This window comes from Halichoerus grypus, chromosome 10 (genome assembly GCF_964656455.1).
Source record: "Halichoerus grypus chromosome 10, mHalGry1.hap1.1, whole genome shotgun sequence".
NCBI classification, from domain to species: Eukaryota; Metazoa; Chordata; class Mammalia; order Carnivora; family Phocidae; genus Halichoerus; species Halichoerus grypus.
Window position 1 is genome coordinate 104,238,712 of NC_135721.1, and position 27,399 is coordinate 104,266,110.

At 41.4% G+C, this 27,399-nt stretch overlaps 1 protein-coding gene across 1 annotated transcript in view; it reads left to right on the plus strand.

The window, feature by feature from the left end:
* Positions 1-268: 268 nt before the first annotated feature.
* Positions 269-27,399, plus strand: part of PAK5 (p21 (RAC1) activated kinase 5) — a 288,487-nt gene continuing 261,356 nt past the window's right edge. The window contains exon 1 of the mRNA XM_036067827.2: positions 269-597. The gene's annotated coding sequence lies outside the window, so the exon portion shown is untranslated. The remainder of the gene's footprint in view (positions 598-27,399) is intronic.

Sequence of the window (27,399 nt, forward strand, 5' to 3'; positions counted from 1 at the left end):
GGAGGTTAGCGGAAGGATCTGCTTCTCAGCCCCGCCTCCTCCCGCCGCTATGCTCTCCTCTTTAGCAAAGCTCAGCCCCGCATTGGTCCTGCACTAAATTTCTGCGAACCCCCAGTGTGTGCGGCGGGGGCGTGCAGGAGCTGCCCGGCGCGGGGATACGGCAACTGGGTGACTGGATTGGCAAGGGGCTGCCTTCTCCGGCTCGGGGCTCCGCAGAGTGGAGACACTCCCCCGACCCTCCCCCGCTGCCGCCCCCCCACCCCCCCGCAGCTGCTACTGCCTGCCTCCCGCCGGTTGCCGCGAAAACCCGGAACAGCTGCGTGCGCTCGTGGAAAGTCCTCCTAGGGGCGAAGCCGGGCAGCTGGGCATGCTCAGTAGCTGGGGGAGGCTTGGGTGGAGAGTAGAAAGCCGCGGCTCTGCCTCCCACCCCCTCCCTCTGGCCCCCGCCCCCCTTGCCCCTACCCAACCCGTAGTAGTTGCCCGGCGTGCGCCCGCCGAGCGCCCGCCGAGACCGGGAACATGGCGCTCTGAGCGATGTAGCCGCGGCGGAGGAGAAGCGGAGGAGGCGCCGCCGCTGCGCTGACAGCCAGCCACCAGGTAGGCAGGCGCGCCTGGCTGGGCTGCCTGGGTGGGTAGCGGCGCGGGGAGGGGCGCTTGCGTGGATGAGCACGGCTCGGACCCCGGGCATCTCGCTTCGCCGGCAGAGGATGCGAAGCGGGCATCTGACAGCGCGCGGTTGTGCATCGCCTAGGAGATGCCAGAGGCTGGGGACCGGCGGGCTGCAGGGCAGGGATCCGGGGACCGCCCCCACCCCCATGCGCTGCCATCCAGCTTGGGCTCTCTGCGGGTCAAATAAAGGATAGTTCCTTTCTGCCGGGCGAGAGGGCGCGGGGGAGACCCCCGGATACCAGTTCTGGGAGTGCGCTGGTCCCCCGGACCGCTAGCAAGCCCCGCACCGGTTCTTTGTGTATACAGCCGCGCACGCCCAGGGGGGTGCCAGGGTGCCTGTTTCTCCCCAGGAGTGTGGCACATATTGCCAGGGCAGGATTTCCGTATGGTTTTTGTCTCTTGGCAGGTGTGGACTGGAAGATATAATAGCTGAGCCTTTATGGGGCTGTGTTTTCCTTTGTTACTTGCGTGTGTGTGTGTGTGTATGTATGTGTGAATGTGTGTGTATGCGCGCGCGCGCGTGGTGGGTTGTAATGGAGAGAGAGAACTTCTCCTGGGCACGGGTGTGGGCAGAGCGTGGAAGAGGATCTCGGTTCCAAACTCTTGTCAAAATCGCGTGTGATGTCGGCCTCCTGGAGGGTAAACTTGAAAAGTCTAGAGATCATCTGTGCCCGGTTTGGAGGAGAAGCGTGTTTGCCCTTCTCGAACCCATGTGTGTGTAGCTGGAGGTTTAAACATGGGACGCTAGTTAATTCAACATTAGATATCAGTTAAGGGAATTTGAAGCATTGGGGCTGCCTGTGGTGGGTTTTTTTTTTTTTTTTTTTTGGTCAAATTAATAGAGAAGTTGGCAGTAAGCCAGGGGCAAGTGTCATCTTTAATAGCTGGTGACAGGTTGGGAGGCTAAATACACTTTTGGGGGAAATTGGGAAACCTTGCACAGGGTTCTACCAAGAAATAGCCATGGGGTCTTAGGTAACTCACAAAATCTCTCAGCACCTCCCTTGTCTCTTCTGGAGTTTGGTGGTATGTAGACACAATCTCTCTTACCTGAGTCCAGATGGACAAGACACTCTTGAAAGACCCCTCCTACACTAGAATTCTGTGAAACTGGCACCCCAGAATAACAGTTCTGCCACCTTAAATTTCTGTATCTGTTATATTCAGCACAAGTCACTGAGTTAAGGAAGGGAGATAAATTTAGAATATGCTTTTATTTTTTACTTTAGAATTTAAAGGATGGACATCTGTGACCATGAAGTTTAGAGACACTTTCCTCTGTACTTGGAGTATCTATTCTTATGGTCTCCTTAGGTGGCAAGAATGAGTCAGTATCATCAAAATGAAATGGGGGAATGCTTGAGGAAAATGCATTTAAGTAAATTAAAGTCATAAATGTCCAATCTGATGGTAATACCTTGACTTGGAATACATATGTGCAAAGCAGAAGCACTGCTAATGGAAGCAATAGAGTTGATGGCAAGTTTATTGATAGTATTGGTCTTAGAATAAGATTTTTGTGTTCCTCTGGGAAGGGGTAAAGATTGATTATACTAGGTGCCTGCAACTCGGTATTCTGCTAATAAATGTGAGTGTTAATGGCAGGCATTGAAAACACAGTTTGGCAGCTCCTCTCTTTTGTCAGAGTTTGCTTCAACGCTGCAGGTGTGAGAGGCGGGTGTTCGGGGCGTGGTATCTTGGTGATGAGACAGCTGAGTTTGGGCTCTGACTCCTCCATTCTTAGCTTTGTGATCTTGGGCAAGCTATTTAACTTCTCGGAGTCTCAGCTTCCTCCCCTGTAATACAATCCTGGGGACAGAGAGACTTACCTAAATGGGTAGGTGTGTGGATTACTCATAAACCACCAGGAAAATGGTGGTGACCCTTAGAAGAGGAAGGGAAATGGATATTTATTTACCCTATACTGTATTCCCTGTGTTAATGCTAGTCAGCCCCAAACAAGTGATCTAACTCTCCAACTGTTAGTTTCCTAGAGCTGCCATAACAAATTGCCAAAAACCAGGTAGCTCAAAACAAAATTTATTCTCTAGCGTTCTGGAGGCGGAGCTCCATAATCAGGGTGTAGACAAGGCCCTGCTCCCGCTGAAGCCTCTCGGGGAGGATCCTTTCTTGCCCTTTTCCAGCATGTGGTGGGCCCAGGTGTTCCTTGGCTTGTGGCAACATAGCTCCAATTCCAACCTCCATCTTCACATGGCTAAGTTCCCCCTTCTTATAAGGATACTATTCAGATTGAATTTAGGGTCCATTGTAATTCAGTATGACCTCATCTTGATTATATCTGCAAAGATCCTGTTTCCAAATAAGGTCACATTTATAGGTTCTGGTTAGGCATGAATTTTGGGAGGACGCTATTCAGCCCAGTATGTCAACATGCCTGTGATCTGTGTTTAATGGCCTGATTATTTCAGCATATGAATAGAAGGTAGAGTATTATGTGTTTGGAAAAGACTTTCAAGGTTATTTAATCCAGCTAACATATTTGATGTTTCCCAACCATGGTAAGGAAGAGCAGCATTCACAGGTACTAGACAAATATCACTTATCTGGAAACCCAGCTGATCCAGGATCTCAGTCTCCTACAGGTGACCTACCTGACATACCCTATCCCAATGGGGTTCGTTAATGTTGCCTCCTCTCTTTTTCTACCCCACTGACACAATGCAAACAACAGAAAATCAAATTGAACAAGAAAAATGACAAGAGCAACAAAAACACCCCAATCGTAATACCTTTCCAATCTTTCTTAGCTTGGTAAATAGCACCACTGTCCATGGTGTTGCTTTAGCCAGACTCGAGAATCGTCTTTGACACCTTCATTCCCTGTGCCCTCTATATCCCAAATCACCTCAAAGTTACATAAATTTGGTCTTTTACATATATCTATTGACAGATTCTTCTTTCTATCCCTACCACCACACCATCAAACCTCAAGTCATCATCTCTCTCCTGGATCACTAGCATAACTTTCTAGCAAGACCCCTGGCTCCTTGCTTGGCCCCTCCAATCATTCTTCTAGAGCAGATAGGATTGTGTCAGTTTCTTGCATAAAATGCATTCACATACTTGGGACGGGTTCCAGAGACTGTCTGAGCCTTGGGTACTTAGCCAGCCTTATCTTGGGCATCCCCTCTTGCTACTGTTAACACTGACCTCATCTCTGTTGAGTATCCCAAGCACTTCCCCTAATACTTTGCCAATACAAACTGTACTCATCCTTCGGGCCTCATTGGTCTTTCTTCCCCAGCAGCCCCATTCTCCTTATCACCCTTCTAATTTTCTTCCATAGCACTTACCTCAATTTGCAATTTCCTATTTATTTGTTTGACTGTTTAATGTCTGTAAACTCTATTGGCCATTTGTTTTGTGTCTTGCATGTAGATGATGTTCAATATTGGCAAATGAGTGAAGGAATGAATACTCTTACAGCATTTTTCTGTGCCAACTTAAAGATCTGATTTTTTAGAAACTTTTTTTTTACTAACTTGTATAAAAAGAGCAATTGAGAAACTCATTCTGATTTCAAAAGAGGAGTATTCTTGGCTTTAACAAATGCATCTTCTAAGAATTGGTTTTAAGCAAGCAGTTAAGAATTGAGTCAAAATATTTTCTAGCAACTGACGTTTTTGTAAGAACACATCAGTCAGTCAACAAACATTTCACAAATGCCTATTGGACATTTATATTTGCCATGCTAGGCCTTAGGGGGACAATGGGGAACTAGACTTTTAGCCTTCTAGAGATTAATAATAAATAATAATGTGCAGTAATAACATTTATCGTGCTTCTGTTATAACCAGCTTCTCCTCAGTCCCTATCCCCACTCATTACTAGAGATAGTCCTCCAGTCTTTCCCAGTAACACAGAACCCAAATCAGATGCACGATAAATACTTCATGAATTAATAATTAGTAGATACTATTATCCTTATCTTTAAAAATAGGAAACTTGGGCTTATCTGTGGAAAAAGGAATCTGCTCCTATACAGAAGAGCATGCAATTATTTTTTGACTATATCCAGGTGGGCCCTGTTCTACTTTAAAAAGTCATTCTGCCTACTGTCTCTGGGGTTAAAATAAGAGACAAACTGCTCTTTATACAAGAGCAAGTTCCTGGTGTGTTTCTTTGTCTTCCACAGTTGTCAAAATTCTTAATCAACTGTTGAATTGTTTTTATTTGTCCTATTTAATCCAAGTGAGAAGTGACTGAATGTCTCATTCAGGGCATTTCTGGGTAGTTTTGAAAAGCAAGACTGAGTACCCTGGGGAAAAGAATGTGGTTCAATGCAGGACTACAAAGTTAAATTTTGGATTTCTAGGATGGCCTCAATTTCATGTAATCTTATTTCATGAAAAGTGCTTTTATAAAAAAAAATAAACATTTAATGCGTATGTTTAAGTATAACTTTTCACCTAAGTAACAAAATATTGGAAATTGTGTCTTGATTTTGTGTAAAAGTGATAAACAACTGAGTCAACTAAAACGTAAAGAAACTTCTGTTTCAGTAAGATGGTTAGTTATAAAATTCATGTTTAAAAATTAGTGGCTACACCAAAATGCCAGTATTCACTGACTACAAAATAAAATAGAGAAGGATTTTGTTCATAAATCTACAAAAATATAAACTTAAGAAAAATAGGAAATGTATGTAAAATACTTGGGAATAATAAGAAGCATCTAAAGACTTGTTTAGAAAGCTGTAAAATTTTACTCAAACACATAAAATAAGAAATGAACAAATGAAAACATACTATTCTTAGGGTAGAAAGATATTATGAAGTAGTTACTTTTCCACAATCAATCATACAGTTTTATTGCTTTGGGATTTGGGGAAACTTGATGAAATGATTCTAACATCAATCCACAAGAATTACTACAGGACTCTAGTCAAGAAGATTTTGCTAAAGAACATGTGGCGGCGGGTTACCCTTACAGAAATAAAAATCTGGTCATTGAATGACATTGTAGACGTGTAGTTCTGGTGGAGGAATCAATAGATAGCTCACTGGAATAGAGTAGCCTGGAAACAGGCTCAGGTAGTTTTGGAAACAGAAGCATTCTGAAACAGTGAGAAGTATTAGACAAAACCAAGGCACCACGCCAAGTAGGTAGAAAACCTTCAACTAAGAACCTCTGTTTACACGATTCACTAAATTCCAAACATATTGGAAAGTTGATCTGGCAGGTGAGAAACAAAGCTAGAAGAAAATACTTAGGAATTAATGCAAAGAATGGCAGAGCAGAAGATAGCTTTGAATATATTTTAAACTTTTGTATGCAAAAATATACAGTTTAAAGCAGAAAATAATCATGGAGAAAAATACAGCAAGCATGACAGAACAGTTAATAGAATAATTGCACTGAAGAACTCTTGCATATCAGTAAGTAGAAAATAACACCCCAATAGAATTGTCCAATTATCTGAAGAAATGATTTGAAAGGATGAAATAAAAAGGCTAATTCACATATTTAATAAATAATTCTTACTATTAACCACAGAAATGCAAATGCAGACAAAAATGAGATGCCATGTTTCATGTATTAAACAAGCAATATGTATGCATATATGTGTATATATATATATAAATAGAAATACTCAGTACCAGGAGGGATGCAGTGAGAAGGACATTTTCATTACTGCTGGTGGGATAATTACATGATACAATCTTCTTGGAGGACAGTTTTAAAAGCCTTTGACAAATATTTTCAAAGTTCATATTATTTGACACAATCATTTCTCTGGCTTTTAATTTTAATTTTAGTCTCTGCTGAGGAATTAGATGCAGGCAAAAACAATAGAAAAAATTACACTTTAAAAATTGGGGGGCTCATTAAAGGTATTTTAAGGTCTCCAAATAATAGACAATTATGGAGATATTAAAAGTGATCATTTCAAAGATTATGTAATGATGTGGAACAACTTCAGTTTTAAGTAGAAATAAGCCAGTCCGCAATGATGTGTGTTTCATGAGTTGGAAATATCCTATAGGTACGTAAAAGCTGGAACAAAAACAAAGTTAGGCCATGTCTGGTTGGTAGAATTATGGCTTTGCTTTTATCTTTTTTATACCTTTCCGTATCAAGAAAAAAAATTAGTCAATAGCATTGTCTTATGAATCAGAAAAACCATTATTTTACAAAAATGGTAGTGTTACACATTCAGGTTATAATTATTCATTTATGTAACACACATTCATTGATTATCTCTGTGTCAGGAGCTCTGCCAAGTGTATCAGCAATGACTCTTAGTTTGCATGCAAATGAAAGACACTGTCTAACTTGAGCAAAAAGAATTTACTAGAAGGTTATCAGATAGCTAAGAGAATTGCCATGAATGGGGAAGGGGGAGCACAGGGCAAAAACAAACAAACAAAAAACAGAACAACGACCAAAAAACAGGCTTGCAAGCAAACCAGAACCTAGTCAGCTCCAGGCTCTAAATATCAGGTGCTTAGAGAAACAGGCTCCAGCCAAGAATAAGTTGCTCAGGGCTAGGCCACAGTCTGCTGGTAGTTATACCTGGACTTGCCCTCCACCCCCCTCCTCCCCACTCAGCCCCCTGGGCATCAGGGAGGGGAGGGCACCTAGATTAGCAGGCCCACTGCCCCCTTTACTAACAAAGAAACAAGAAAGATGGGTGATACACAACCAAAACCAAACCAACACAAAAAGACAGAATTAAAATGCCCGTTACCCCAGGACTTGGAGGCCAGTGCGGTTGAACATCAGCCAGCTCCCTTTCTCCTCCTCAGAGAACATCTGAGCTGTAGAATCACAGCTCCTACAAGGTTCAGGACACTGTGTGCGTGCTGGTCCCTCACCCAGGAGATGCTGTTTTTGCCCAGGGTCAGCAGTGATGGGCTTTTCAGACCTGATCTTTGTGGATGGGCAGGAGTTTTGAGGGGAGGTCCCATTCTCCAGTGAGATAAGAACCAGTGGGAAGGATTATCCAAAAGCAGTTTCTCAGAAGCAAGAGGTATAGTTTAGAAATGGACGGGGGCACCAATACAAGTCTAAGCCTGTTTTATATTTAGCAAGTCCTGTAGTAAGGTTTGAGTTTGGTCCACCATGAATAACGGTGGTCTCCGTTCAAGTAGCCTGGTACATAATACCAAACATCCATAGGTAAGTTGTTATTCTTCCTACGGTTCTTGTCATAAACAGGAAATGTCTGTGGCTCTCCGGGTACTTTCATGCTCAGGTTCATGTTGCTTTTATAATTATTTATAAACTTTTCCCTGAGGAAAGACTTGCAAATGGAAGGGATAAAAGGAAATTGTTCTTCAGTTGCACTAATAATAGGACTGAGAAAATCTTAAATTACTAGGAGGGTTCACCCCCCCACCCCACCCCCGCCGGGTATTACCCTGCAAAGAGCTCAGCTGCTCTGTCCCCCAGCCTCTTTGTACCTGCACAGCCACACCCCTCTGTACCAATCAAAGAGCCCGTGTGCCGCCTTAGCCACCTCTGCGCTGTGCTGTGCATGCCCAGGTCTTGGATTTCCCTGCTCAAAAGGCTCCTGGGCCCGAGGGTGGCTGAGGAAAGACTGTTTGTGGGAAGTGTGGCTGGAGCTGGGACAGGAGGATATGGTAGTCCACGCATAGGTGCTGGAGGTTAGGGTAGAAAGAGCAAGGGGACCAGGCAGGAGGCTGGTGCTCCTTGCTTGGCTGGGTTCTGGAACTCAAGAAATCTGAATTTAAACTTGTCTTCTAGGTTGCTATGAAGGCATATTTGTCAAGCTAGGCAGATAGAACATGTTTAACAATTTTTAGCTTGTCTTACCATATTTAAATGTATAATAATTAAGACTCCATTTGTGCTTTTGCCCCCTCAAATGTTAGGCTTGGGCCTGCTCAGTTAAGTCTTTTAGAAAGGTGATACTCAGTTGTACACACAACACACAAACACACACACACACACACACACACACACGCAATTAGCTACTTGTGCAACAACAATACAGATCAGAGGAAAAGCGGATTGCACTCCTGCGATAATAGCTAACGTACTGAACAAGATGCATTAAATCCTCATCCCAGTATTTTACCTGTATATCTTAATTAATCTTCAGAAGAGCGCTCGCTATAGGTCATTCAAGGCAAACTACCCTGCAGTTAGGTAGGGTAATGAAGAGGAGTCAAACTCTGGCTCATCGAAATCCGATGTCAGTAGATAAGAAAAGTTTTGTTTGGAGTCCTTGAACCTTCAATAATGTACAAAGCACTGGATTAATCAACCCATTCTGACTCTCCAATCCTCTGATTCAGCATTTCTGTTCATGCAAATTTCCCCGTGAAAAGGGAAAGTAAATGCATTGATGGCCTTGCTGTGTTCAGTATTATGATTAACCGAATGATCAAAAGCAAAAATCAATATCTGGTTGCTTGTATAAGAAACACATTTGATTTACATTTTAAAACCAATGTCAGGAGATTTCCCTTTGCCCGTTTTCAGGGGAATTGCCACTTGGGTCATTGATGAAGGTAAATTAGCAGTGAAGAGTACCTTTGTTTTTCCTGTAAAGCGCTGGTTCACAACCCCAAGCATCCATTTCCCTACTGTCCAACTGAATCAAGAGGACTTTATCCAAGCGTTGGTTCCATCACTCCTTTAATAAGAAGTTATAGAAGGAGGGAGGGAGGATGGGCATGAGCTCACTCACTCACACCTTCAGTCCCAAATATAAATTCTATGACAGAGTCAACAATTGTTAGCTTCACTTTTCAAATTCAAGGTTGACATACTATTTAAGAAACTCTTTAGCTGTTTTTTGGATGGAACTTGACACCTTTGCTTCTAAGGATGACCGTTTGAGTCATGCAAATAGATACTTGTATAACACACTGATTTTTCAAACTAAGTTGTTCTTAACCGTCAGCTGAGTTGCCCACCTGCCTAATTTAGTTGCACTGCAATTTACTGACCCAGGAAAAGAACTTCCTAGCAGTGAAGACTAGAAAACTTCACTTGTTTAAAAGATTCTTCCCCCAAAGTAGAGACAGTTGCTACGTGGGTATGATTTAATCTCTAAAAATATAAACAGTGATGGGATTGGTGGTTAAAGGAAAAAAAATTCTTAAACTGTAGAGTTTTCTTTTTTGTCTAGGCTTCAGAGACATGGAAACAAATAACAAAAGGAAATTTCCAATAGTATTTGAGTAACAGCCATTAGTGACTTGAGTTAAACAGTAGTTTGTTTTACCCCCTCATATCCAAGGAGTCCCTAAATCTCATCTACTTTCTCGCTTATGCCCTATCCCTGTCCCCATCACCACTTCCATAGAATCTCTCAATTAGACCTTATGTCAGCCTCTTTGTTCTGTCTTCATTCCCACCTCAAAAGTAACATTGGATCACCTGATTACCACCATCCCATTGAAAACTTCCTACCCAGCTACTGCCCCCCACCCCCATCCCCCCACCCCCCAAAATCTTCTTCCACCTGGTTTTGGGTTACCCCTCTCAAAGCAGTCATCACACCATTTGGTAGATGTTTTCTTACTTGGTTCCCTGCTTGTACAAGACTGCGAACTCTTCTAAAGCAGGTAACTTGTCTCTTGGTGCCTGTATCCCCAGCACCCAGCTTTATGCATACATATGTCAGGTCTTCAATAAATGTTTGTGGGCGGAAAAAATGTTTGTGGATAAATGCATGCTACCTAGGTTAAAAAAATGAGTCTAGATGCAAAAGAGTAATGTCATGGTTTAAAATTCTGGGATGGGACCTAGCAATGGTCTAATCCATTTCCTTAATACTAGCATGGAACATTTTTTTTTTTTTTCTCCTCCTTTCTATAGATGAAAAACATATGGAAGGAAAGATTAATCCTCTGTTTCTGGTTAGAGACAAATTTTAATATTGGATATGGGTATAAAGTAGACCTTCTAAATACATTGAAAAGAGAGTAAGGAAGAGGGGCACCTGGGTGGCTCAGTTGGTTAAGCGACTGCCCTTGGCTCAGGTCATGATCCTGGAGTCCCAGGATCGAGTTCCGCATCGGGCTCCCTGCTCAGCTGGGAGTCTGCTTCTCCCTCTGACTCTCCCCCCTCTTGTGCTCTCTTTCATTCTCTCTCTCAAGTAAATAAATAAAATCTTAAAAAAAAAAGAGTAAGGAAGCAAACCATAAGTGAAGAGCCAGTTTTCCAGGAATAGAGTAAATAGACTGAGCTGCTTAAAAAAATATTAAGAATAGGTATTTCATTACGAGATGTAACTTACACTTCTCTGATGTCTCAAACCTGGTATGAATATGTGCAGTCGATGATGCTTGAATATTAGTTGGTATTTTTTATGGGAAGCTGGGGTTTTAGTCCCTTCTGCTCTGGTCTTTGGTACCATGTGTTTCCATAGTAACAGAGGCACTCAAAAATGAGAAAAACCAGGAAGGCTTGGGAGGGAAATGAATCGAAGTAAGTGGTTCAAGTAGGGGGTTCCCCAGTGTGGGACCGGGATCTCATCAGGCTTCTGGTCACAGATATTTGTGGCAGGATGCCCAGAGAGAGAAGATTCTAGGGTAATAACTGGAAGGGATTTTAAAGGTAGTGTATAGATACACTGTGACAGCAATTACTACGTTGCCTTCAGCTTGGATTCCTGTGGAGGGTACCTGCATGGCCACGTTAGCAGTCTACACTGGTTGAAAGAAACACTCAACACCCAGAGCCCACTAACAACTAGGAATCAGGGAACACGACTAGAGACTTTTACTATTTGCGAAATATAGTTGAGCTGTCCTTTTAAAGCTGGAAAGTGTAGGGGAGAACACTGTGAATTAGGTACTAAACATCTGACAGTGCCGTTTTAGAGCAGAGTCTTGTGGCCTAGATATGTTCCGTTTGGCACACATAGTGTGAAATTTCCCCTAAAAATTCAGGTTTCTTCTCTTAAAAAAAAAAAAAAACCTGATATATACACAAACCCAAAATTTGGCAGTCCTGTGTTTTCTTATGGCACCCATCCACTGTAGCTGATGAGCAGTTACCTCCATCATAGACAGGTAATGGAGTCTTCACTTTGTCACAGTGTCCATCACTCTCTGTGGGATCCCATCAGGCCATTTTAATTGTTTATGTTGCTCTCTTGTCCCTTGAAGACTTTTGAATTTGTCATCTTTGGATTACAGGGGAGGGTCGCTTTATGGTTTTGAGTCATTATTATACAATGTTCCTTCTTCATCTCATTTCCTAAAAATATAAGCTTATTTGTTTAGTAATTTAAATATAAGGCAAATGAGATTTCAGAAAGATACATTTTTACAATTCCATCCTAGGGAAAAAAAATATTGAGTTAAGCCTTCTTAATATTTGGTGGGAATATTTGCATAGTTAGGCTTCAGCAACTCAACTTCAATATTTTGCAACATGGGATAATTATTAAAAACTTCCTCATGTGGTCCATTTGAATTAAACCAAAATAGAAAAGGAAATCATATAGTCTCGAGCTTGCTGGAGGTAGGGATTATCAAAACTCAGAAGGATGCTATCATATTTCATATGATACTATCATCTGGAAAATATAAAACATTCAGATTGCAAATATGCCCAGAGAAGTGAAGTAGAACCTTATAAAGGATATGCACTCTATAGAATAGCTGGAAGAATCTCAAAATCAATATTGGAATCACCCAGGGCGACTGAGAATAATGCTATCACTGTACCTTACTAAAAAGTAATGAAAAACAAATGAGATAGAAAATTCCAGAGTTGTCCCTAGAGTTACTCTTTGCTTGAGATAGGAGAGTGAGAGAAGACTTTAGAAAGTGGCTTCCCAGTTCTTTTCAAACCTCAACCTGATTTTAATCATAGAGCACGGCCTGCCTGTCGAGGGGGCTTTCTTTCCTAGGTAAACCAGGGTGTGCAAGGACTGTCGATGTCACTATAAAACAAAAATCTTTGGTTCCAAGTTAATCACTTAACTAGTAGGATTAAAATAAAGATAACTGGATCTTTTAGGGTGGTGCCTGCTTGCTTCTGCTTTGTTTTTTGGTTTTTGGGGTTTTTTGACAGGCTAAATAAAAAATGATTAAAGGATAAAAATTTAAAAATAGGATAAAAATAGATATGACCATTCCTAACTAGTCATTCATTTATTCAACAGACATGCATTCAGTACTGCTGTGTTTACTGGGGTGGCACTTCCATGAACATAGATAAAAATCCCTCGTCTGCAGGGAGAGACAGTAAACAATAAATTAAGAAACGGATAGAATGTTGGAAGGTGATCAGTGCTTTGAAAGAAATAGAGTGGGATAAAGGGGTTAGGAAATGGGTGGGATGGTGGCAGGAAAGGGTGCAGTTTTAAATAGGGGGGGTCAGGATAGGCTTGTTGAAAAGGTGACGTTGAAGGAGGGAACTACCCATGTAGATCTACCTTGTCTTGTGGATGGGAGAACGTCCCAGCGGAGAGAACCCAGTGAGCAGACCCCAGGGTACAGTGCCTGACTTATGGGAGGAAGTGCAGGGAGGCCAGTGTGGCTGGAACAAAATGAAGGAGGGGTTGGAGCCAGCAGGGACACCTTAGTCTTTTCTCTGAGCAAGATGGGGGGCCACTGGAGAGATTTGAGCAGAGGCCAGGATCTGACCTATTTTACCAGGAGTCTGGCTTCTCTGTCGAGAAGGGGAAAGTATGAAAGTGGGGAGACTGATCAGGGGAACACTGTGATAATTCAGGCGAGAGAGATGGTGGTTTGACCAGACTTAGAGCCGTGAAAGTGGTGAGTTGTGACCCAGTTCTTACATATTTTGAAGGTAGGGTTTCCTTAGGATTGGGTACAGGTTATGAGAGAAAGAGAGGAGTCAAGGATGACTCCAAGGTTTTTGACCTGAGCACCTAGAAGAATGAAGTTGCCTTCACCTAAGGAAGGGAAGACTGTGGGAGAAGGAGGTTTCTGGGGGTAAATTAGGAGTTTAGTTTAAACAGTGGGCATCTACTTCTGATGGAAATGTTGAGTAGTTTGTAAGTCTGGGATTAAGGAGAAAAGTCTGGGCTGGAGGTAGGGATGATGACCTCACCAAAGCAAGTGAGTTTAGACAGAGAAGGAATCCAAGGACTGAATCTTGGGAAATTCTCCATTTAAGAGTTTGGGTGGGGCGCCTGGATGGCTCAGTCATTTAGCGTCTGCCTTCAGCTGAGGTCACAATCACAGGGTCCTGGGATTGAGGCCCACATCGGGCTCCTTGCTCATCGGGAAGCCTGCTTCTCCCTCTCCCACTCGCCCTGCTTGTGTTCCCTCTCTTGCTGTGTCTCTCTATGTCAAATAAATAAATAAAATCTTTAAAAATAAAATAAAAAAATAAACCTTCTCTGAATATCTAATTTAAAAAAAAAAAAAAAAAAAGAGTTTGGGTAGCAGAGGTGGATCCAATAGAACCGGCAGAACCAGCTCCTCTAGAATCTACCCAGTCACATATATGGTGGTTGACTGGCTGCACTTTGGGGTGATGGGGCTGAATGGGTCACATGACCCTGATCCTCAGCAGGCTACCTTCAGCCTGTTCCCATGCACCTGAGCAGGGATCCAAGAGAAAAGGGAAACACACAGACATCTTAAGGCCCAGACTGGGAGAAGGTACACGGTCACTGTAGGCACATTCTCTTGGTCAAAGCAGGTTTCAAGGCCAGCCCAGATTTAAGGGGTAGGGAAGTGGATTCTATTTAAAGAAAGCTGCTGCACAGTCACATTGCAAGGGCTGTGGACACGAGGTGGAGGTTTTGCATTCCAGTTTGCATATGATTGCCTCTTTGCATATGATTGGCCTCTTGCAAGGACCCTCACAATTTTTCATTTGGAAATAGAATTTTCGTTTTGGGTCAAACCTCAACCCCATTCTTGAGCTGCTGAGGACACTGTTACTGCAGCCCTGCTAATTGTCCAGATTTTTCTTAGTGAAAATAGCTTTTCACGCAGTTACATGTTGACAGAATTTGAACCAGAGCTCTGTCTCTTGCAGTTTTAATAATTCCCAAGATGAAGTTATGGCACATAGTAGGTGCTCAAGAAGCTATTTATGTGGTTGTAAAAAGAAAAGCTATACTTCAGAGTTAGAACAATGGTATTTACCATAACAGATTATTTGAGCACGTATTACTTGCCAGATATTCTTATAGGCATTATGTGCCCTATCTTATTTAATCCTTCCAAAGGGCTTATAAATTAGGTGCTGCAATTATTCTCATTTTATGACTAGAAACTGGCAGAGTCCCCATCCAGGAGCAGATCTTCCTTGCTCTATTAAGACTATTCTCCCGCAAGCATAAAAGATGAAGGCAAAAAGTATTTTATTAAGTTCTAAAACCTTATTCCTCTGTCCTCCTCTGTTTTAGGTTGGGTTCCTTCCCCCCACCCCCTCCCCAAACAGACCTTGAGTCAAGGATTCAGGAACAAAGTAGTTTATTTGGAAAGTTACAGGCACATCATTAGGAGAGAGGGGGAAGTAACATAAGGAAGGAAAATCTACCAAAATTGGAATTTACTACTGGAGGAACTGGAAATGGTGTATAACTCACACTTCAGAATTATTCCATCCAAAAGGAAGAGCTGAGATACTTATACACTAACTTCCATCTGTAACTGGTTGAACACTGTACCCAGGGGATGTTAATTCATCTGTATTTCCAACCTTACGTGGTTTGGAAAAAGCTCCTAGGAACACAGATACAGGCAGTTGGAAGTCAGTAGGCATATGGGCGGCATTAACAGGGCTTGATATATCCATACCTGGTTTTCCTTAGCATGTGCCTGCAGAACTTCAGAGGTCATTGTACTTTTTGTTGTTGTTTTTGTTTTGTTTTTTTAAAAAGGCTATCTTTTGCTAGCCAACTGTGAGTGTATTGATTGGATCATCTATTAGCTCAGACAAAGACACCACATGTACAATGGGTAAAAAGACATTGAACCAGAGGTAAGTTGCTCTCATAGTCTTAGTCATTCCAAATGAATGCAGTAATATAACTGTCGGTACTAACTTGGGGTCTTAGGTAATTAAACATGCAGTTGTTAAATGTATCTGATATTGAAAAATGGGACAGAAGTTAAGACTACAGTTGACCTTGTGACAAAGCAGAGGATAAAATATTCCCCAGGAGTAAATCGTTTACCCATGTAATGCAATTGCATTCTCGTCGGGCACTGGTGGGCCAGTTGGTAAGCCATCTCCTCCAAGGCATTAATGGAACTCTGTGTCCCAAATAATGTATTTCATGCCACGATCATTTTTTAGTGGCAGATAACATGAAAGCAGGAGAAATTTGGAGAAAATATAATAAAAGTTGTATCTGTTGGCATGAATAATAAAAATGGTCTTGAGTCTGGGCCTTACTAGAAACCCCAAACCAGGGGTGCCTGGGTGGCTCAGTTGTTAAGCGTCTGCCTTCAGCTCAGGTCATGATCTCGGGGTCCTGGGATCGAGCCTCACATCGGGCTCCCTGCTCCGTGGGGAGTCTGCTTCTCCCTCTCCCACTCCCCTTGCTTGTGTTCCCTCTCTCGCTGTGTCTCTCTCTGTCAAATAAATAAAATCTTAAAAAAAAAAAAATGAAACCCCAAACCAAAAATAGTTTTGCATAGAGAAAGAAGGGGGTGTAACACGTATGCTGAGGGCAGAGAGACAAGGCTTAGTCATATTTATATATGGGTATACAGTAAATGTTAGTACATTTTAACTGGGTGTTGAAATGTACTTGATCAGCAAGAAGTGAGGAATGGATACTGGGCAGGCAGTTAGCAGCCTGTAGTGGTGTTTCAGAAAATAACCCAGATGGTTTCCTTGATGAAAATTATCAGTTGGAGTGGTTTGGGATTGTAGGGAAGGTGTTTTAAAATTGGCCATCTGCCTCAAACAGTGTGGTGCAAGAAAGGGATCCGAAGTTGATGAGGTCATATCAGTGACCACACTAGGATATTCAGGCATAGCAGGTCCCAAAGCATTGCACTTTTAAAATAATGTCTAAGCCTTGGATTTGAGGTATGGTTTTAAGAAACTCATCATTGGTATAGCAAGGAGCCCTTTAGGTTTCTTTTTCACACCAGACAGCCCCTTGGATGCTAGAGCTTCCCACCAGGAATGGCAGAAACACGTAGAGTCCTTTTGTAATCTCTGGTGTGCCTAAAAGGTGTAAGGAGGAGAAATCTGAAGAGAGCTGTCAGACCCAGAGGAAGAGTGATCCTCAGTGGCTTGGGACCATCAACATTGAGCCCTTCTTTACCATCTTTGGTTGCTCTAATTATTGAATCCCTGAGGGTTATAGTTTTGCCCTCCCCTATTCAGAACTTAGGGCTCACCATTCAGTTCCTTTATATTCAGGACGTCTGTGTTGGAAAAATTCAGGGGCACCATTCAGCTGTGGTTGATACGAATGGCGCCTCCTGTGGTGTAGTCCACAGCCTGAATGGCCTCCTCCTGCAGTGACAATGCTTAAAATGTCCTAGGTTTGGTCCAAACTTGGTGGAGAAGATCACCAGGCCTTGTAATCATGTGTTTCCTGTTCCCTTTCCCTCTCCCTCCTGGTGGACTGGAAGAGGCTTGAGGGAAGAAGCTAGACTTCAGGTATTTATAATCAAGCCTTTCACATGGCACCCTCTGTGTTGAGTTGCTCAATACATCTTTATAAAATACAGGAATGAGGATAATGCTGTGACTTGGGAGGTTTGATGAGGTGTTAGGCTCCGTGTGAAATATTTTGCCTGTTGATGTTCCTTAACCCAAACAGCCACCATGTTGGGTATTTTCAAGAACTGGTCATTGATATAGTGGGGAGGTGAACCCAGAGGACACCTGGAGGAGCAGCCAGGAGGACTGTTCTAGAAGAGGAGTAAAGGACAGGATGGGATAGTTTCAGGGAAGCTTGGTGGTAGGAAGCTGAACGTTCTTGTTTGGAGCCTTCTCTTTTTATCTTCGAAGACAGAGACAAAGTGACCTGCTCAGTTTGAGGAGGCAGGGTGTGGCGGTCATGACAGTGGCAATGGCAGTTTTAAGGAGAGTAGAGAAAGTATGCGCTGGTCTTTGCAGAAATTCAGAGAGACTTAGTTGCTCAGAGACCCTCGCATTTCCATGTCTTTCCATCAATTTCTATTAATGAAACCATGGCTGCGAGTGAAAACTCTAAGTGCACATATTCTTTGTATCTTCCAAAAATAGGAGTTTGGCCCATTTAATTAGAATCTAAAATAAAAGAGAGGCTTTGTGCACATAGGGGAAATTTAAATTTTGTCAAATGCATTTAAAGAAAATAAGCATTACTTCTACTGATTTCTAACTGTTGATTCATTTTCATGAAAGGTGGTATTATGAGGAAATACTGAATGGACTTCCTATAGGCTGAAGTTGTATTTGCAGCCTGATGCTATGGGAAGCACAGACTGAGTGTCTTCAACCAGATTCTTTTGCTTGAAAAAGACTCAACTCAGATCGAGCTCAAAGTGTACCAAGCAAAAATAGGACCCTACTGACCTGAATAGTCAAAATGTCCAGGGATACATCTGGATCAGGAGCTCAGAAGTATTATCAGGGTGCCATTTCTTGCTGTCTTCCAGCCGTGTATGTTTCTGGGTGGGCTTCATTATCAAGCAGGTTCTCCCATTTTTTTTTCTGGCAAGATGGCCCCCTCCAGCTCTAGGTTTAGATCCTACTAATGTTAAAATGCAGAAAATACTTGCCGACCCAAGAATTCCAACAAAATCTCAGGACTGGATTTCAGTGTTAGTTCTGTGGGTCACATGAAAGTGCCTCTTCCTGGTCTCATTTCTTGGTGGGGAATGTATTACCCTTTGGCCCCACTTGAGCACGAACCTATCCCCAGAGTCAGAAGTCAGAGTGGAGTTACTTTCTCCCAAACCACCTGGACCATGACTGAAGGTGGTAGAGAGAATTCATAAGGAGCATCAGAATGTTGTTATCAGAAGCAGGAACAATGGATGTAGTCATGAAAAAAAAATTTTCCTTAGAATGGATAAAAGTAAAATTGATCATTGTAATTCTATTACCTACAAAGTTTTCTGGCCCAGTGAAATTTCTCTGGTCACGTGATTTTGACAGCTCTAATTTATTGAACTAATTGTATTTAAGAATTTCTATTTTCCTGGAAATGAATTAGCTTCCAAAGACACTATACATAGATTCTTTTTCCTCATCCTCTTACGATCTTCGCTTTTTATCTTTGTGTCCTAATTTTGCCATTGTACTGCTGCTTCTATTTTGGAAACTTGGTAAGAAATAGATTTGTGTGCATATACTGATTTAGTATGAAATTAAAATGAAAAGTCATTTGCATATTCAGAACCTAACTTAATGGGAAGAAAATCAGTGATAATTGCAACCTAACTGTTTCTTAGGGAAATGAACGTATGTGGATTAGTGAGGACATAATGTCCTACCAAACTATCATGCAATGTATGCACCCAAGCCTTCAACCTCTCCTGATATTTTCTCTTTGGTTTTATCACACAGAGTATATTTTCACTCCATGATTTCAGTGATTGGGTATCGCAATGCCCTGTATAGCTTCAAGTTTTGTTAGGTCTGTTGAAATTTTGGACAGGACAAGTTGGAAAGCACCTTTGGTGACCACTCTGTTATTTAGTTGAAATGATGTACAGTACCCTTGTTTGTATTATTTCTACAGTCCTCCTGTCAGCCTATGTTCTATTTTAACCATGTACACCTACCATTATGTTGGTTTTAGATGTGTGTGCGTTCTTGAGAAAATGGCAAACTTAGAATCCCATCTGATGATTGCCTTCAGCCCTACTGAAACCATAATGTTTTTAGTCTTTTCCATGGAACATTGTCAGATACATACTTTATGATAAATTCATCTGCCATTCAGAGATTAAACAGCAGTGGCCTTCAGAACGTCAGGTCTATGTGCATCTGTAGGTATATTCGCTTTCCCTGATGTGGTTTGTATTGTTGGTTCTTGCAGATAGTCAGTCTTCTAGAAAACTCTGCTCTGTGAGCTGCTATTCCCAGGTTGATGGATTGGCAGTTCCGTATCCCTCTCTTTCCCCTCCTTTGACCTCCTTTTGGGTCACTTTCTTGAAAAATCTGTATGTCCCTGTACTTTCTCCTCCAGAAAAGAGAAGATTGAGGCCCTCCTCCTGGGGGTGGGGGGGGTGGAATTCTTCCCTGGGACAATTTTTCTCCAGACCAAAGAGCAGAAAGAACATTGAGTAGAAAAGTATTTGAAGGGATTATTCATTCTGAATTTGCATTTCTTCATATCTTTGTTTTTCTTTTCAAAAAGATTCAGCAGCCTTTAATTTTACAACAGAAGCAGTTGAGTATTTGTTTTTGAAATGGCAGCTGAATTTTTATGTGACAGAGGTAAGCTGATGACCCCAGCTGCTCTGTGACCCCGCGGGGAGGAGCGTCCTGCTACTGGAGTCTGGTTGTGTTTGGCCCTTACCTGGTTCAACCTCATTAATTCAGAATTGACAGTTGGGGAATTTGATGTAAGTCGTAGGGGCCAACCTGCTGTGTAACTCTGTACTAGCCATGACCGTTAACCAAGCAAAACCTCATTAATGAAAAGGCACTTTGCATAGTGGGTAAGACGTTGGATCCTGAGTTTGGCACATGTGGGACCATTGTAAGCTATGCAAATTGACCCAATTTATTAGTTACTCTGAGCATTGATTTCCTAAGCATTAAAAAAATATATTACTATTAGTAACTCATTAGGGTTGCTGTGGATTGGCAGCATCCCTGACCCCAAATGTGACTCTGGTTTACTTTCTACACATTTTTTTCCCCCACCATATGAAATTATCTCCTTCAGTGATCTATTTATTATTTATTACTATTTCAGGGCACCTGGGTGGCTCAGTTGGTGAAGCATCTGCCTTAGGCTCAGGTCATGATCCTGGGGTCCTGGAATCGAGCCCAGCATCGGGCTCCCTGCTCATCAGGGAGCCTACTTCTCCCTCTCCCTCTGCCTCTTCCCCTGCTTGTGCTCTCTCGTGCTCCCTCTCTCCCTCTCATAAATAAAATCTTATTACTATTATTTTTTTTACTTTATTATTACTTTCCTCCTTAACCATTAAAACCTCTTCCCCACAAGATCAAGGACCTTGTCTATTTTGTTTAGCCCTCTATCTCCGGGGCCTGGAACATCTGAGGGGATCAGTACATATGTGTTGACTGAATGAATAAACCATGCTTGGCCCAGAGCAGGCACACTCGATAAATGCACATTGTCATTTGCTGATACCTGAGGCTCTTCTGTGTGGAGACTTGAAAGTCTTTCTATGGGATACAAGTTTTTTTTTTTTTTGATTGTACAGATTTAAAATTATACTTAGAGTTTGAAGCTGTAGTGGTTTTGAGATGCCACATCTACCACAAACTGTTAGTATGTTGAATGCCCTTACATGTATGTTCTTAAATTTATATTAAAGCGCGATTTTGCTTCAAAGAAATGCCAGAGAAGTTGAGAGAATTTGTTCAGTTACAAGCGGTGAGTAGCAGGTACGAGATGAGCATTCAGCTGTCCTGTTGTTCTTCCTCTACGCCATGTCTGTGTGGTAGTAATAGTAGTTATAGTAGAATCCTAAAACTAATAATAATGGGAATGGCCGCCAAGCTTTATTTCACTCTTCTTGTGGCTGATGTGATGCTCACAGTAAACCCCGGAGGTTAGTACTATAGTAATCCCCATATTTCAGATGGCAAAACGGAGGCTTTAGAGAAGTTACTTACTCAAGGTTACGCTGCCACTTTGAAACGTGGTCAAGGTCACGCAGAGCCGGCCATCATACCACAAAGCGGTACTGACCCCAGAGTGCCAGTTCCTGTTAAGAGAACTTTTATTAAAGCAGACTGACCCTCACACTCCAATGACTCCAAACCCTCAGCTCCACTGGAGTGTGACTTTTGAGTTCCCCAAATGGTCCGTGTGTTTTCCACTTAGTGAGAGCCATCTTCACGTTGTGCTATGAGAAGCTGGGTGTCTGGCCTCAGGGAAGGGAAAACCGGAGAAGGATCTCGTTGGTTTGAGTGGTTGGAGAGTCAGGCAGGAGCTGGTATCGGGCATGTGAAATAGAAGTGGATCAGATTGTATTTTCCCCTGAGTAGGTTGGTGGGATTAAATTTAATTACCATTTTAGTAGGCAGAAGGAAGGAAAAATTTCCACACAGTGGAAACAAAAAGAATTGTTACAGTAGACCTTGAATCAGAATAAGGACTTCTTGTGAATCACTAGAGGCCACGATAAGAACAGATTATTCAGAAGACAGAGAATCAATAGGACCGTGACAAAATTATACCTGAACAATGATTGAGCGTATGAAAGTAATTACTATTCCTGGTAGGACTTGGGGAGGGTCTGGCATTGGGGATGAAGCAATGAGTATGGGCTCAAGCGGAATGTGTGATTGTGGAGAGCGGCTCCAGGGGTCAGGGGATAGATGGCCCAGTAGCATCACCTGGACCCTCACAGTGCCTTGCTTCCCAAGAAATTCCAAGCACTCCACAAATGGATTTCAATTTTTGCTCCCTGCATTCCCAAGGAATGGTGGCAGGTAATCCTATTTCTGTTTTCAGTGCAGATACTAAACCAGATTTATATGGCTAATAGTATGGATAACGAAAGTATTGCATGACTTCAAGCTGGCCACCGTCATGTCATTACTATGGCCTTGCACAGGTGCTCAAAACAAGGAGTTGGAGGGATTTGGAGTCCAAAAGGGATTTGGAGCAGTCAGGTTTTGAATGGTAGATGTTTTAGTAAGAACCTACTAAATTTTTACTTAAATCTTTACTTTGTCTATATGCTTAAAGAGTTACATAGGATCCCAAGCTTTTGCAAGGTAAACGAAAAACCCTAACTGATAAAGTAATAGTGTGATATTTTAACTGGCAACTTTTTTTTAATGACTTCTAAAACAAAGGTGCATCTTGTAATTCTTGCTGTCTTAAATTTAATGAAATATTAGCCGTTAATATATAAAAATATAAATATATAAAATATACATTTGTGTATATTAAAAATATATAAAAAATAAACAATATTAACCGTTAGCAATTTTTGAAGGCTAAGCACTAGGCTAAGCCCTTTATATGCATTATATCGTTTATTTTCTTATTCCCATTTCACTGATGATGAAACTATGGCTTAAAAAGGCAAGACAACTCACACAAATACAAATAATTTCATAATCTTTCCTGTGTAGAACTGTTCAGTGGTTTCACATTGATCTGGGTAAAATCTAAACTCCTTACTTAGGCTCTGGTGCCCTTTTATGGTATGGCCCCTATTCACTTCTCCCATCTCATCTCCCTGCCTGGCTCTACTGTTTGTGTTCACTTGTCATTCTCTGTGCCTTGAATGTGCTTGCCCAAGAACTTGACCTATCTGGCTCATTCTTGTCATTCATGGCTCAGCCTAACTGCTGTCTGCTCAGAGGTATTTGACATTCAGCCTAAAACAGGCAATCAATCCCTATCACATCATGTGGCTTCATTTTAATTTTATTTAAAATATTTTTTATTAAACCTAACATATATACAAAAAGTGCACAAATTTTTTTAAAGATTTTATTTACTTGTCAGAGATAGAGTGCACAAGCCAGGGGGAGCGGCAGGCAGAAGGAGAAGCATGCTTCCCGCTGAGCAAGGAGCCCGATGTGGGACTCGATCCCAGGACCCTGGGATCATGACCTGAGCCAAAGGCAGAGGCTTAACTGACTGAGCCATCCAGGTGTCCCAAAAGTACAAAAATCTTAAGATTATAACTTGAGTTTTTGCAAAGAGAACTCGCCTGTGTACCAGCACCCAGCTCAAGACAGACTATCACTAGCATCCAGAAGCCCCTTCCCATGTTCCCTTCTAGTAACTAGACCTTAAGGGTAACTGCCACCCTGACTTCTATCAGCACTGAGTAAAATTGGGATCAGAAGTCCTTATTTTTGCCTGGCTTCCTTCGCTCAGTGTTTCACCTATGAGAAGTAGTTCACTCATTCTCATTGCTATGTAGTATTTCATTGTATGACTCTACCACAGTCTGTTTACTCTTGTTTACTGTCGATGGGCATTTGGCCGGTTTTCAGTTTGGGAGTATTACAAAGAGTGCTGCTGTGAATATTCCTGAATCTATTTTTTGGTGAGTATCATGGGAATTATCTTAATTCTACTAGAACTATGTGGTATGTACTTAAAAAGTTTTCTGTCTAGCTCTACCCCTATTAAAAAGTAATCTTAGGAAAATAAAGAGCTTGCTTATATTTTGTCTCATTTGTGTCTATTTTTGAGCTTTATTGAGAGAGAATTGTCATACGATAATCTGTGTATTTAACTTTTACAATCTGCATTTTGATATATGTGTATACCCATGGAGCTATTACCACAATCGAGATACTCAACAAATCTGTCACCCGCACAGCTTGCTTTTTCCTTAAATCTCTTCTCCCTGCATCTCCTGTCCCAGACAACCACTGACTTGATGTCACTATACATTAGTTTGCATTATCTAGAATTTCATATAAATGGGACCAAAAATCTTTGTGTCTCTCAGCATAGTTATTTTGAGATTCACGTTGCATCTATCAGTAAATTTTTATTCATGAGTAGTATTTTATTGTACGGGTTTACTACAATTTGTTCGTTCATCTGTTGATGGACACTTGAGCTGATTCCACTTTCTCTTATAAATAATGCTGCTATGAACATTGAGGTATAAGCCTTCATGCATGTGCTTTCACTTCCCTTGGGTACATATCTAGGAGTGAAATCGCTGAGTCCTACAGTAGGTGTCTGCTTAATTCTGTAAGAAACTGTCAGCCTGTTTTCTGTGTAAGAGTTCCAGTTGCTCCATAGCCTCCCCAGCACTTTGATCTGTTTTTTTTCATTTTAGCTAATCTAGCCAGAGTGGCAGTATCTCATGGTTTAATTCACATTTCCCTAATGACTCATGTTGAGCATCTATTTATGTATTACTTGCCATCTGTATATCTTATTTAGTGAAGTATCTGTTAACATTTTTTTGTTCATTTTTAAAAATTGGGTTTTTCTTGTTAAAGCTTTTAAAAATACATTTTACACAAAAGGCTTTTGTTAGGTATATATTTTACAAATATTTTGTCCCAGACTGCGGCTTGCCATTTCATTCTTACAACAGTGTCTTTTGTTTTCTACTCTTACCAGAAGCCTGAGCGGTGGTTGGCACATGTTGGTGCGCAAAAACTGTTCCTGAAAATGCGGACTTAAGGAAAGGTGGTCCCCTAGCTCAGATTCCAAATCAGGTTTGACCAACCCCAGGGCTCCCAATCTGAATCCTATACATTATATATATAAGCATATATTCTAGGTCTATAATGTAATATGTTTACTTGAAGGAGCTTCTGACGTGGTAATAATAGCTAACATGTCCTGAGAGAGGACTCTGCCAGGCCCTGGTCTAAGCACTGGTCATTCATTAAAAAAAGAAGTGAGGGGACGCTTGGGCAGCTCAGTCTGTTAAGTGTCTGCCTTTGGCTCAGGCCGCCACCCATCAGCCCCTGGTCTTAGTGGCACCACTGTCTTCTCTTTCAGTCTATGTTGTTAGACCTGATACCTGCGGATTACAAGTGCTTTTCACTGGGCCAGCATTGGATTGGTTAGCCTGCTTTTTAATGTTCCAGGTTTAGATTTAATGTACTAGATTGTTCTTTATTAGTAAAATAAAAAGATTTTTCTCTCTCTTTTCCCCCCCTTCAGTTATCAGAACACATTTATTTGGGGACAGAGAGGAAGAGGGTGTGTGTTTTAGTAGCATTTAGGACTTGCTGGGTAGTCTTTGGTAAGTCTTATCAGAAGGAAAGCTGGGCAGGATAGTACATTTCAGGAAATCACATTTGAACAGTTTTGGGGGCAGATTAATTTGTAAGGAGGAGATCGTTGGCCAGCGCTTTGTAAAAAAAAAAAAAAAAAAAAAAAAATTTGGTGCTCATTTTACTCAATTTAAGTATTCCACAGTCATTAAAAATATTCAAGTAGCGCTTAGATAGCACAAAATGTTGAAAATGTGCAGCAAATCATGCTATCTATGTAAACTGGGATACTTCTTCCATTGCTGATGTGGCTACCAGATGTCTTTTGTGAGCTGACTTGGAGAGTGTTTTCCTTATCACTAGAGTTATTTGAAGACTTATTTCCTGAATATCTCCAACTGTGTGTGTGTATGCGGTGTATATACAGTGAAACTTTGCGAAGTTTCCATTCGTCTACCTCAAGAAATGGTGAGACCTGACTTTGCCAATTTTTATTGGTCCATATTAAGAAACTTATTCTTCATTTGGGTAATAGCAGACAGAGTACATTTTGCAAAGATAATCCAAACAGCTAATGGCCAAAGGATAATTTCAAGTTTGGAATCACAGAGTTGGAATTATAAATGGTAGTGTCTGGAGATGTCAGAAAAGCAAATATCTGCCCAATTAAGTCTAGTTAAATACTACCTTTAATATATTCTTGGTTTGCCTTGCTGATATTTGTGTCTTTCTAAAGAAGTGGCTGTCAATTTTGGCTACATGCTGGAGTCACTTGGGGGAGCTTTAACATTACTGATGTCTGGGCCCCAATCCAAGTGATTTTGGTTTAATTGATCTGTGGTATGGCTAGGACATCAGGGTTTTTTTTAAAGCCTTTATTTACTTTTTAAAAATACTTTAATTCCAGTGTAGTTAACATATCATGTTGTAATAGTTTCAGATGTGCAATATAGTGACTCAACAATTCCATACATTACTCAGTGCTCATCATGATACTTGTACTCTTAATCCCCATCGCCTATTTCACCCTCCCACACCCACCTCCATACCCCTGGTAAAGCATCAGGTCTCTATAGGTAAGAGTCTGTTTTTTGGTTTGTCTCTTTCTTGGTTTTCTTTCTTTTCTTTAGTTTTTTTTTCTTTGTTCGTTTTGTTTCTTAAATTGCACAAATGAGTGAAATCATATGGTATTTGTCTTTCTCTGATTTACTTCACTTAGCATTCTATCCTCTAGATTCATCCATGTTGTTGGAAATGGCAAGATTCCATTCTGTTTTATGGCTGAGTAATATTCCATTGTGTGTGTATATATATATGTATATATATACCACATTTTTATCCATTCATCTATTGTTGGACACTTGGGCTTCTTCCATAATTTGGCTATTGTAAATAATGCTTCAATAAACATAGGGGTGCATATATCTCTTCAAATTCATGTTTTTGTATTCTTTGGGTAAATACCTAGTGGTAGAATTACTGGATTGTATGGTAATTCTGTTCTTAATTTTTTGAGGAACTCCATATTTTGTACAATGGCTGCACCAGTTTGCATTCCCACCAACAGTGCACAAGGGTTCCTTTTTCTCCACATCCTTGCCCACACTTGTTTCTTGTGTTTTTAGTTTTAGCCATTCTGACAGGTGTGAGGTGATATCTCATTGTGGTTTTGATTTGCATTTCCCTTATAATGAGTGATGTTGAGCATCTTTTCATGTACCTGTTGGCCCTCTGTATGTCTTCTTTGGAGAAATGTCTGTTCATGTCTTCCCATTTTTTTAATTAATTTGTTTTTTGGTGTTGAGTTGTATAAATTCTTTATATATTTTGGATATCAACTTTTTAAAAAAGATTTTATTCATTTGAGAGAGAGAGAGCAAGAGAGAGAACAAGAGTGGGGGGAGAGGGAGAAGCAGACTCCCTGCTGAGCAGGGAGCCCCCAACATGGGGCTCAATCCCAGGACCCGTAAATGA